At 39.9% G+C, this 12,531-nt stretch overlaps 2 long non-coding RNA genes across 2 annotated transcripts; both read left to right on the forward strand.

Moving 5' to 3' along the window:
* Window positions 1-2,905: 2,905 nt before the first annotated feature.
* On the forward strand, window positions 2,906-6,696 carry LOC138393994 (uncharacterized). The gene is made up of 3 exons (XR_011235279.1): window positions 2,906-3,052; window positions 5,251-5,342; window positions 6,644-6,696. It is a non-coding gene; the product is annotated as an uncharacterized lncRNA (long non-coding RNA).
* A 13-nt stretch (window positions 6,697-6,709) lies between these two features.
* Window positions 6,710-12,235, forward strand: LOC138393995 (uncharacterized). The gene is made up of 3 exons (XR_011235280.1): window positions 6,710-6,786; window positions 7,725-7,872; window positions 12,157-12,235. It is a non-coding gene; the product is annotated as an uncharacterized lncRNA (long non-coding RNA).
* The last annotated feature ends 296 nt before the right edge of the window (window positions 12,236-12,531 follow it).

Here is a 12,531-nt window from a genome sequence, read left to right on the forward strand (position 1 = left end):
GGCGGAAGTTCCAGAGGAAAAGTGGAGGATGGTGCCCAGCTTGGTTAATAAGTCCCTTCCCAAAAGTGGAGTGGGACAGGAGGGCATGATAAGGAAGGAATGGGTGATGGGACGGTCATCTATTAGACAAGTTAGGGGACCGGTGGTGGGGGGTCGAGAGGGATTGCCGTCAATACCCACGACCGACACCTGGGAAGGATAGGTAGGGCCTGAAAAGGAAGGCAGGACAGAGTAGGTAGCCCCCGTGTCAACCATAAAGGACACCGCCTTACCCGCTACCTTGATTGTTACCCTGGGCTTGGCGAGGGTGGTTGGGGGTCACCGAGTCGGGGTCTCTTCAGTCTTCGGCAGCCAGACCCCAAGCTGCCATCGGCAGGTCTAGGGATGGAAGGACTCACCCTCTGGACTTCTGTCCCAAGGGGCAGTCACTTTTCCAGTGTCCCTCTTGACCACAGCCGGGCAAGGCGTGGGTGGAAGTGGCTGCCGGCACCACTTGGCCCAGTGGCCTTCCTTACTGCACTTGAAGCAGGTGCCTGGCGGAGCGCGGCTGCTCACTTTAGACGAGGTCGATGGCTTCTCGGGTCTCCCCGGCCTCAGGGCTGCAAACAAGGCTTGGGCCTGCAGGTGTGCCTTTTGGTGGACACGGGCCTCCCTTTGGGCCTCTGCCTGTTCATCTCGGGAATTGAAGACTTTAAATGCCATATTCACCAGGTCTCGGATAGGGGTCTGAGGGCGCTCCTCTGCCTTTTTTGTGTTTCTTTGTGATGTCAGGGGAGGACTGAGGAATAAAGTGAGTTGTAAAGACAGTAGACCCTGCGGGGGAGGTAGGCTCTAGACGGGTATATTGGATAAGGGCGTCTGTAAGGCGGCTGAGAAAGGCCGCAGGGTTTTGTCTGCCTGTTGAGTGATCTCCCTGAGTTTAGGCACTTTTCAATCTGAGAAGGGTCAGAAAGGGAGAAGGGAGCATGTACGCGTACAAGCCCTTCGGCGCCTGCCACCTCCCATAAGGGACAGAGGAGGGGCTGGTCCGAGGGTTTGCGTGGGAGCGAGTGTGCCGGCTGACGGGAGGCTGACGGGAGACTGACGGGAGACATCGGCAGAGCGGCTGGGAGATGCGGGAGGATGGGCGGGCGCCTGTGGGTGTGGTGGGGGTCGAGTGGGGGGAGGGCTGAGGGAGCCGGGTGGATCGGAGAAAGCAGAAGGGGCGTCTGAAGGGACGTCCGGGGGAGAGTTAGAGGGAGAAGAGGCGGAGGGGGGTGGGGGACCCAGCACAAGGAGGACCTGTGTGGGGTGGCAGGTCAGACAGAGAGGACGGGAGCGCCAACAGAAAAAGGCTTGGACATATGGGATCTCCGACTATTTGCCATTCCTGTGACAAAAGTTATTAAGGTCTTGCAGAATATTGAAACTGAAAGTCCCATTTTCAGGCCACTGGGAGTCATTGTCCAACTTATACATTGGCCAGGCAGTGTTGCAGTAAAGAATGAGGCACTTGGGCCGGATGCCTAAATCCAGGGCCTTCAGATTGGCCAGCAGACACCCCAGGGGCGTCTCGTGGGGAATTTTGGTCACCCATGTCACCTCAACCCGGATGGGGAAACAGCCAGGAACAGTATCCTGGCTACGGAGGCAGCAAAAGCCTGGGGGGACGTCTCCGCCCAAGACTAGTGTGCCGGCACGGAAAGGGGTGAGAGGAATCCAGGCGTCCCCGAATAGCCTCAGCCCCCAGAAGGGGGAGCCTCCAACGTGGGCCCACGGTTTAGAGGGAACAGTATCCCGGAAGGAACAGAGGCTTCTGGGGGGTCCGGGTTGGGATAACACGGGGTGACTCACCCAGGCCGAGGTCGTCAATCAGGGACTGGAAGGCAGTCAGCGGAGGTCCCGGTCCAGGAAGTGAGAGTTCTCGGAAGGGGGTGGTGCAGCCAAAGGCCCCTCCCGGGTTTCGGCACCAAATGTAAGGTTTCTTTGAAGTAGCCGGCGCCAGAGAAAGAGAGACGAACAGAATTGAAAAGGGGAAAGCAACGAGGCTTTATTAGGGCGCTCCCGGGGCCCGTGAGAGAGAGACCCGAGAAGTCGCGTGGCACAGAAGTTTGAGTGGGTTTTTATATGTCCTTAGGGTTGGGGGATGGGAGCTTCTTTGGCCAGGAGACTTCGGCTCCAGGAGTAAGGAATTTGTTTAAGTTTTGGGGCGGGTACCGAGGGACAGGAGGAGCCGCCTCTTTTTTCATTAGGGAAGGGAGGGGTGCCTGCCACCAGCCTTACAAAAGGAATGTGTGTAAAGAGGTCTCTGAAACCACTAGCTGGAGCCAGCACTAACACTAAGGAGTTAAGATCCTGTGTACATCCAGTGTTCTCATAGCACTTCTCTGAACCGGGGACAAATGACAGACTTTTTTAGTCGTGACGTACAGTCAGCCCGTGGGTTCTGTATTCATGGATTCAACCAACTTTCTTGTCATTATTTCCTAAACAACGCAGCATAACAACTATTTACATAGAATTTACATTGCGTTAGGTATTATGAGTAATCTAGAGGTAATTTAAGGTGTATAGGAGGATGTGTGTGGATTATATGCAAATACTATGCCATTTTATATAAGGGATTTGAGCATCCTCAGATCTTGGTATCCGCAGGGAGTCCTAGAACCAGTCCCCCAGGGATACCAAAGGACAGCTGTAACTGATTACTCCGTTTAGATGTAATTTATTCATTTGAGCTATGAGAGACTTAATATCAACTAATCCATACCCATTTATTTTTCAAGATGATATGATTAAGGCCCAGAAATCTTAACACAGTACTCCAGGCTTTTGGTCTTCAGTCTGGTCATGCTGATATTTGTTGATAACTTTATGATAAGCTTTGTGATAGTAAAAAAGAAACCATGAAATATGTAGCAAGTTTTCATTTTCTCTTAAACATCTCAATACAATGATGATCATTTCTGTGGTATATTCTGTTTTTCTACAAGCAGAAATGTATGCTGAACCCTTACGAAGAGATAAAGGTTATTTGGTACATGTTGGTGGTCTCTGCCCTTCAGTATCTGAGGTATGCCAAGATTTCTTTTTGAACTTCATATTATTTCTCTTTTTTTAGGCTGATTGAAGGTCTCATTTCCAGAAATACCTAGTTTCTGAAATTTCAATTTATGATTCTTGTACTAACTACAGGTGTGTTTCCCAAATTCAGTCCGATGTGCATTACTGTGTGCCTGCTGCTCACTAGAGGTTCTGTACCAGACATCAGCCACAGTGGGGATAAAGTCAAAGGCCATTCCCACAGGAGGGTCCCAGGCTAGTATAGGGGGCCGTGCAGACAAATAGTTGCAGTCATTATAGACAAATAGCTGCAGTCATTAGTTCGTGCTGTTCTTAATCAGATCTTTCTTGGATTATACTTTGTAGCTTGTTATTAGTGGTATAGAGCAGACTTACTGACTTTCGTGTACTTTATCTTGTTACGCACTGTTTCACAGGGAATGTAGAGAGCCTTAGTTAAGGAGAACGGGCTCCAGAAAGAGATAACTTTGGCTCAATTCCCAGGTCTGTCAGCAACTTGATGAATAAATTTGGGCAATTTACTTGACCTTTTTGTACCTCAGCCTCCTCTTTGTCTATAAAGTGAGGTCGATAGTACTGTCATAGCGATGTTGTGAAACTACTATGAGTTAAGTATGTAAAGCACTAGGAGTAAAGCCTGGCACATAGTAGATGCTCAGAAAATTGTATTCTATTATTTCTGAGTTTAATTACTTTTTAGATGACACTTTTATACTTTTTAGGTAGATAGCTACATCATCTGTATATAATCTCTTCCAATCTGTATGTTGCTACTTTCTATTTTGTGACATTTTTAGATCATTCAAATCTCAATGGTGATGGAATGGAAATACCTTTACTGTCTTCTGATAAAAAATGATGGCTGTTCATTTCAGATATGAAAATCTTTATCAATTAAGAGAGAATCCTGTTTGTAGTTGGGGTTGAAATTTGTTAAAAAATAGGTGTTTAATTTTATTTAATGGAGTCACCTAAGAGTATATGCTTTCTAAATTTTACTCATTAATGTGGTATTAATACATTTCATTAAAGTAGTATTATAATCCTAGTAGTATTTACCTGATGTGAAAGATTCTTTTAGTATCTTGTTGAATCCTTAAAACAAACTGTGGGGTTTTCTTTTCTTAAGTATTATACATACTGTGTGGAAATTTACAAAATACAATTAAATGCAAAAATACAAGGAGGTTATAAAAAATTATCCATTGTCCCATCATTTGAAAACAATCACTTTTCAGATTTGGTATGTATCCTTCCACTGACACTCTCTAGGTCTGGTGCTTTTATAGGAATAGCTCTTGCCTGACTTTTTTCTCAATTATATGGTTAAAATTCTGATTCGATGTTCCAACTTTTTTTTTTTTTTTTTGGTCTAAATATTTCCCCACAACAAGGCCATAAAGATATTCTCTTAAATATTCTGGCAAACGTTTTAAATTTTGACTTTCACATTGCAAGCCTTTGAGTCACCTGGAGGTTGTTTGAACATAGGAATTAATTTTAACTTTTTTAGTATAAATAGTCCCCAGATTGCTAATCTCTGTAACTTTATCATATATCAGCTTTGCAAATGTTTTACATTAAATTTTAATATAAAATTAATAGGAGATAATTAATGAGAAATGCTTAGTGTCTTTTATTTCTCATCTTTAATTTGGTTTTTATTTAGTTATCTTAAATAAACATTGTTCCTGATTTCAAGCTAAGTATATCAACCTTTTTTTTTTTTTTTTTTTTTTTCCAGACAGAGTCTCACTCTGTTGCCCAGGCTAGAGTGCCGTGGCATCAGCCTTGCTCACAGCAACCTCAGACTCCTGGGCTCAAGGGATCCTACTGCCTCAGCCTCCTGAGTAGCTGGGACTATAGCCACCCACCACCATGCTGGGCTAATTTTTTCTATATATATAATTTTAGCTGTCCATATGATTTCTTTCTGTTTTTAGTAGAGACGGGGTCTCACTCTTGCTCAGGCTGGTCTCGAACTCCTGACCTTGAGCGATCCACCCGCCTTGGCCTCCCAGGGTGCTAGGATCACAGATGTGAGCTACTACACCCGGCTTAATATATCAACCTTTATAAGAGCATTTATTATTGTGAAAACTATATTTGAGCCAGTGGTTACAAAATTAAGTTCGAGGTAATTAAAGTCAATGAAAAACCTTTTGGTTTTCTGCTTTTCTATTTTAGATATGCAACTCTTGCTTTCCAAAAAAAAAAAAAAAAACACAAAAAACGGTGATATAAAGATGGCTGTGAAGGAAATGAATGGTGCCAAAAAGGTAGGGGACTGCTGCTTTCCAGTCTTTTCTTTTCTTCTTTATTCTTGAATAGTGCTACTCTGTAAGTAACTAATTATTATACTTTCATCACTTTTTATAGCTAATGTTATCTCATAATTATTAAAACCATAAATGTAGTCATTTTATTTTTTTATGGCCTCATCTGTACCTCACTGAGGTTTTAAACACGATGTGGAAAATGATGGAAGTTCGCTCTGCCTCCTGCTCATCCTGTGACTCTGGGAGAGCTACCTCACTCTCTGAGCTTTTTGTCTTAAAATGAGTGTAATAGTTCTTACCTGAAATATTTATAAGTTTAAATGAGCTTAATATGGAAAAATTCTTAGTACAGTGTACTGAGGATGTACTCAGTAAGTACAGCTATTATCGTCGCTATTACATACCAGTAATTTGGCTTTTTCTTGGAGAGCTCATTTTTTCTGTGGTTTCAACTATCACTTTAAACTATCACATTCCAATCTTTTCACTTATTTACTGAACAAAGAGTTATTACATACCAACTGTGTACATTATTCTAGGAACTGGGAAAGCAACAGTGAACAAAATAGACAAAAATCTGTGCTTTTATATGAAGCTTAAATCTAGTGGGAGAGATAATGGCAATAAGTAAAATGTAATATTCTAGTGTGACAGAGCTAATATTTTATGTATTTTGCCCTGACTTTTCATCTAGGATTTAAAGTCTGAGCCCTTCCTTTGTTGAATTTTTGCAGGATTTACAGTGGTTTTGCACCATTTATAGTCTATTTGCATGGTTATTGGTAACTAATTGATCATTTTAATTATATCTTTCACAAGTGAAGGAGGCTGCACTTTATATTACTAGTCCCCCTTCCCTTCATAACCAGTGATACAATTCTGGGCATGTAGTTTGTGTTCATTACATAAAGTATTTAGTAAATAAAATATAGAATATTTATAATTACTCTTCAGACCAACCTTTATCAGGTGGGTTGGTTATGTCCTGTCTTTGGAGGGTTGAGAAAATAGTTACACCATTTGCTCTGTTCTGGGGTTCAGAGGAAGAATCCCAGTTGAGGAAGGCTGATTTAGACACAGTCTCATAGACTTTATCATTACTATAAAAAATTATGTTGGGCATGTTTTCTTAATACATAGCCCTGAACACCGCTGAAGTAAATTTACTTGGTATAAATAATCTTAAAGTAAAAATTTCAGAGCAATTTATTTTATTTATAATTTTAAAATTTATTTTAATTGAATAAGCTGGATTATCACTATGTAATGGTTTTAAGAAAACTTTTAAAATGCTTATTTAGGGTGTCAAGAATTGTAAACAAATTGAACCTGCTACATTATTACCTGATGCACCTTTTAGATTCATACCTCCAAGTACATTGAACTTGCGTAGCTTCACCAAGATCATGAAGTGACTGGCTGAACTACATCCAGAAGTCAGCAGGTAAGAACTAAAATTATATTTTAATTGGTCTTAAGCTTTTTATGTAAAAGCATAGTTCCATTCAATAACTTAGCTGTAGTCAGATTGTGTTACTTTGGAAAAGACAAATGCTCATGTATGTTTCCACTTTGCATAGAGATCATATTATAGAAGCTCTTCAGGAAGTAAGAATAAATCCTAAAGGGTTTCTGAATGGCTTATCTGTTAATACTGTTGTGGAAATGACTTCATCCGTTCTGAAAAACTCTTGTTTTTGTTCCTAACTGGAAGCAGAGATCATACAACATATTCTTTTTTATTTAAATATTACTTTAAAATTTTAAGCTATTGATTTCTTTTTTCACATAAAATGAATATTAACTTAAAAATAATAAAATATAAAATTTAAAAACAAACATATTACTATTAATATAAAACCATTTACCCCAAAATTGCTTGGTTTAACATTCGTCATCTCACAGTTTGCAGATTAAGATTCAAGGCTGGCTTAGCTGGGTAGTTTGCATTCAGAGTCTTTCATGTTGCAGTAAAGAAGTTGGCCTGGACCGTAGTCATCCAGAGGCCACACTGAGCCTGGAGGGTCTCCTAAGACGGCTCATTCACATGGCTGTTGGCAAGAGGCCTCAATGCCTTACTGCATGGGCCTTTCCACAGGACTCCTTGAATCCCTTTACATTGTGGCAGCTGGCTTCCCCTGAGCAAGAGAGCAAGGGGGAAGCTGCTCTGACCCACCCTCAGGAATCACAATTGATCATTTTGCCACATTCTATTAGATGAAGGTCACTACATGCATCTCATACTCAAGGGGAGGGAAATTTAACCCCACCTCTTAAAGAAAGGCATATCAAAGAATTTGTTTATATATTTTAAAATGACCACCAGTGAACATATACAATACCTTTTTACAACATAGGAGAGACTTCTGTTTCCGGTAATAGGTGTGTAGATGACTGAAGCCAACTGTCCACTGAGAACAACTACAAAAGCTGAATAAATATTAAAAAAAAAAAAATCTGCTTGAAGGCACGGATGAGCTATCAAGATAATGATGAATTACTGGATAAGGGTACAAAGAGGGGTCTCAAAGTATGCCCAGTGTTTAGGGGTACTTTCCCCCAGTATTATTTGCAGAGGGGAAGCTAGGAGTGCATGGGCCATTTTGATAGCATCGAAGCCGGGGGCATGGGGTCTTGGTAAATTCTCAGCATGGAAGTTCGGACCCCAGTGGGCTGTACTTGAGGAGAACAAGTTTGAACCCTAGAAATACATGTTGCTCAGAAGGGCTGTAACTCAGCTTCAAAATTTAGTCCCTAAATCAGATTGAGATGATCTTGGGTCATGAGTTCTCCCCGGCACCTGGAAGAAATGAAAGTAAGACTTCTATGGAGGAAAAGAATATCATTTTAGGCCTCAAATTATTTATGCCAACAATTTTGTACTTGTTAGCTTATTTTATAAATAAGAACATACAATCAAAATCATGGCCAGTGGGCACAGTGGCTCACACCTGTAATCCCAGCACTTCAGGAAGCTGAGGCAGAAGGATCAGTTGAGGCCAGGAGTTTTGAGACCAGCATGGACAATGTAGACAGACTCCATCTCTACAAAAAATGAGGAAGACATCTCAAAAGCTCAGGGAAAGCTAGGCCTCCCACACCAGTTAGCCCAGCTGTGGCTGCAAAGGACAAGTTCTTCAAGGAAATGCAAAGTGCCACTCTAGTGAACACATGAATGACAAAAAAGCAAAACAGCTTTATTGCTGATACAGAGAAAGTTTGTGAGCTCTGGATAGATCACCCCAGCTACAACATTCCCTTCAGCCAAAACCTAATTTAGAGCAGGCTCCTCTCTTGAATTCCATGAAGACTGAGAGAGGTGAGGAAGCTGCAGAAGAAAAGGATGAAGCTAGAAGTTGGTGCATGAGGCTTAAGTAACGAAGCCATCTCCATAACATAAAAGTGCAAGGTGAAGGAGCAAGTGCTGATGGATAAGCTGTAGCAAGTTATCCATAACATCTAGCTAGGATAATTCATGAAGGGTGATACACTAAACAACAGATTTTTAATGTAGAACACATAGTCTTCTGTTAGGGGATACCATCTGAGACTTTCATAGCTGGAGAAGTCAATGCCTTGCTGCAAAGGACAGGCTGACTCTTGTGAGGAGCTACTACAACTGGTGACTTAAAATGGAAGCCTGTGCTCATTTACTGCTCTAGAGTTGAAGGGTCTCCAGCTATTTCTCTCTCTTCTTTTCTGGCTACTCTGAAACCTGCTAACTTTTCCTATTGATGTCCAGGTAACTCATCGTTTACGGTATCAACAATTGAGAGGCTACTTGGAGATCCTGATGCCAGTTACTGCTGAAAGGTGTGTGAAAATATTGCGGTTTTGCTCTTGTGACCCTCACTGCAGATACAGTTTACTTCCACTGATTCAGTGTCTATAGAGAGGTACACAGAAGGTGTTTCTAAACGCACTGTCATCTAATATTAACCGTACCATTAGGGACTCACAGTTGTCCTAGAAGTTGTGGTCAGAAGAGCTTAAATTGAAAGCTTCAGTTTTCCCTTGGTCTCGTCCATTTTTGTCCCACACTTTACAAGCTAGCCAGTTATGCATACATTATGCTGTTCTAACAAAGTTTGGGCCTAGGGAAAAAGTTTCTAAATTAGTAATTTCTCTGTAGTAATTTACTTTAAGATAAAAAGTGAATGATGGTTACAATCCAGAGAATCTCAAAACAGTCTTACTCTTTATAAATATTGCATGTACGCAAGTGTATACACACACACCCCCAAAATTGTTTTGAGACCATTTAGATTGTTTTCAAAGCAGCCTAATCTTGATCCTCATGCAAAAGCCACGTTACTGGCTTTGTATCGTTGTTTGAGGTGCTGAGGATTGGCGCTGAAAGTTTCCCCCCTCCCTCTCAGTCTACAGTCAGGTGATCTGATGTTGATGTGGGATTCAGAAAACTAACTGAAAACGAAGGCTTCAGAAGCAAAAATGTTCTGACCTTGCCTTGTGTGCCTGCCTCTTGTACCAATCCTTCCCTGAAGCCAGCCATAAAAACCAGCATCCCTGTACCCAAGTCATGGTGGCTCATGCCTTAATCCTAGCACTCTGGGAGGCTGAGATTGGCAGAGTGCTAGAGGTCAGGGGTTTGAGACCAGCCTGAGCAAGAGCAAGACCCTGGCTCTACTAAAAATAGAAAGAAATTAGCTGGACAACTAAAAATATATAGAAAAAATTAGCCGGGCATGGTGGCACATACCTGTAGTCCCAGCTACTCAGGAGGCTAAAGCAGCAGGTTTGCTTGAGCCCAGGAATTTGAGGTTGCTATGAGCTAGGCTGATGCCAGGGCACTCTAGCCAAAAAAAAAAGAAAGAAAAGAAAAATGTAAGTTGCTTTTAAAAACCCTCAGGTGGTTAATACAGTAAAAAAGTTACAAATTAGAATAAATTTTAAATCATCAGTGCTAACACCTCACAAGTAATTTTAACTCAAATACAATGTATCTTAATTCAGCTTCTGTTCCACAGTACCCTGGACTTACTCTCTTCTGTTACACTTTATTGTGCTTCCTTCAGTAATTGTGTTACTCTGAACTATAAACTCTGCAATGGCAAGAACTCTCTTAACTTGTTCACCTCAGCACCTAGCAAGTGTATGGCACATAGCAGAGTTTCAATAAATAACAATGTATAATAAATAAAGTTAAGACATTAAAATTGCATATATTCTACTTGTACAAAAAATGCAATTTTAATGTGATTTTATGAAACAGATTTAATTATGAAGTAACTTGAACTATAAAAGCACTTATTTAAAATAAAACTAGCTTACCTACTATACTTATTATTCAGTTTAAAAAATAAAACTTTGTGTACAAGTTTTCAGCAACACACATTTTCCAACTAACATATAAGATAATGTGATCTGGAAATGTGTCACTCTCATTTCTGAAGAACATATAGATAGCAGTCTATATGACTCCTTCAAAACTCTGATGCAACAGTATTCTATTACCGTCATCATTTCTCTTTTTAATTTTACATAAAGGTAGACAAACTTTTAGCCATTTATGGAGCAAACAGTCTGGACAATTGCTGATGTTACCAACTGTAAGTGAAATCTGCCGCATACCCAGTGCAAATGCAACTTTACAATGATTTAATAGTGTGAACAAATTGGCTACCACTTAGAAAAATAAAAAAATTGAACTGTGAAACATTTAAAAAAGTGTAACTTTCAAAACTTAGAGCTTAGATCCATCCCCGGAGATTCTGGTTTAATGTTTTTTTAAAAAATTTAAAAAGCAATTTAGATGCTCACTCATGATTGAGAACCAGCATGCTAAATATTGTTTCTTCCTAATGTGACTTGTGTAGCACTGTCACCTAAAATCCCAAATAATTCATTTAAAACAATATGGTACAAATACTACTGTAACTAAGGCTTACAATAGTACATTTTTCATCAGCATTTGTCTAAAAATGCAGGTGAACCAAGAGAAAGTCCAACTTTATATTAGACTGCTCGTCGTTTGGCTTTTAAGTCACTTGAAAGTAACACTAGTTTTATTTGAATAGTCCTTAACAAAAATAAAAACTTTCAAATGATTCAAATGGCAGTTTCTTGCCTGAAACAAACCAACATGAATATTAATCACAAGTAAGAGGCTTCTTAAGATTGTGTAGAACATATATGTGAAGAGTGGTAAATAAGTAGGTATTTCAAAAGAAACGTTTCAGGTATGTTGATATTAAATGATATTAAACTTGATATTTCCAAACATATTAGAGAAATGATAAATTATAAGTACAGTAGAAAAAAATTTACTTTAGACTTTATATTGTCTATAATTTAAAAAGATAACATCTCTAATGGTAAATACACCTCCTCCCAATACCTATTAAATTTGTCATCAATGGAAATCCCAAATAAATTATTCTTATTTTTTGACCAGGCAGTTAAAATAAGCATATTTTATATTAATTGGGGAAGGGCCCCATGTCAAAATTCAATTGAAAATTAAGGACTTGCTCTCTCAAACAGCATTTTTCAGATGCACTTTTGAGATAGAAAAACAATAAGCAGGTAAATCAAGAATCTACAAAAAGAGAAAACTAAAAAATTCATAATAGCTTTCAAGTAGAGAGAGCTTCTCTATACTTAGCCTTCCTTAAAAAAATTTTTTTCTAAAATCTTTCCATAGCTATCAAATATGAGAAAATCATATTTAATAACACACTGGAACATTACTGTGGATGGCTGTCAGGATGATCTGGATCTGTGGATGCTATAACTCACTTGATCTGTTACTTTCTTCACCACATGCTTCTCATGAAATGGTATTTTATTTTAGATGACAGTGCACATCTAATGGAATTCTGAAGCCTTAGCATTTACCACAGCTTTCAAGAAATTAGCTATTTCAATGTAAATTGAACTTATCCAGGAGAAGGTATGTTAAAAGATTCCTCAAGACAATGACTTCCGCTTTGAAGACAAGAATGCTTTAATGTTGGAGTTAATTCAAGTGTTTTCAAACATTTTTCTCCATTACATAAGTATTAAAATAAAGATCATAGGTCTCCCCGCCTCCACTGCTCCTGCCTCAAGTTATCTTTTTAACATGAGCTACCATAGTGACAGCAAGAAAATGAGCCAATTATCCACACTTGTTCTTTGATTGCCAGGTATCATCACCAGTGAAATTGGAATTAACGAGAAGTTTATA

Source organism: Eulemur rufifrons, chromosome 13 (assembly GCF_041146395.1).
Source record: "Eulemur rufifrons isolate Redbay chromosome 13, OSU_ERuf_1, whole genome shotgun sequence".
In the NCBI taxonomy this organism is placed as follows: Eukaryota; Metazoa; Chordata; class Mammalia; order Primates; family Lemuridae; genus Eulemur; species Eulemur rufifrons.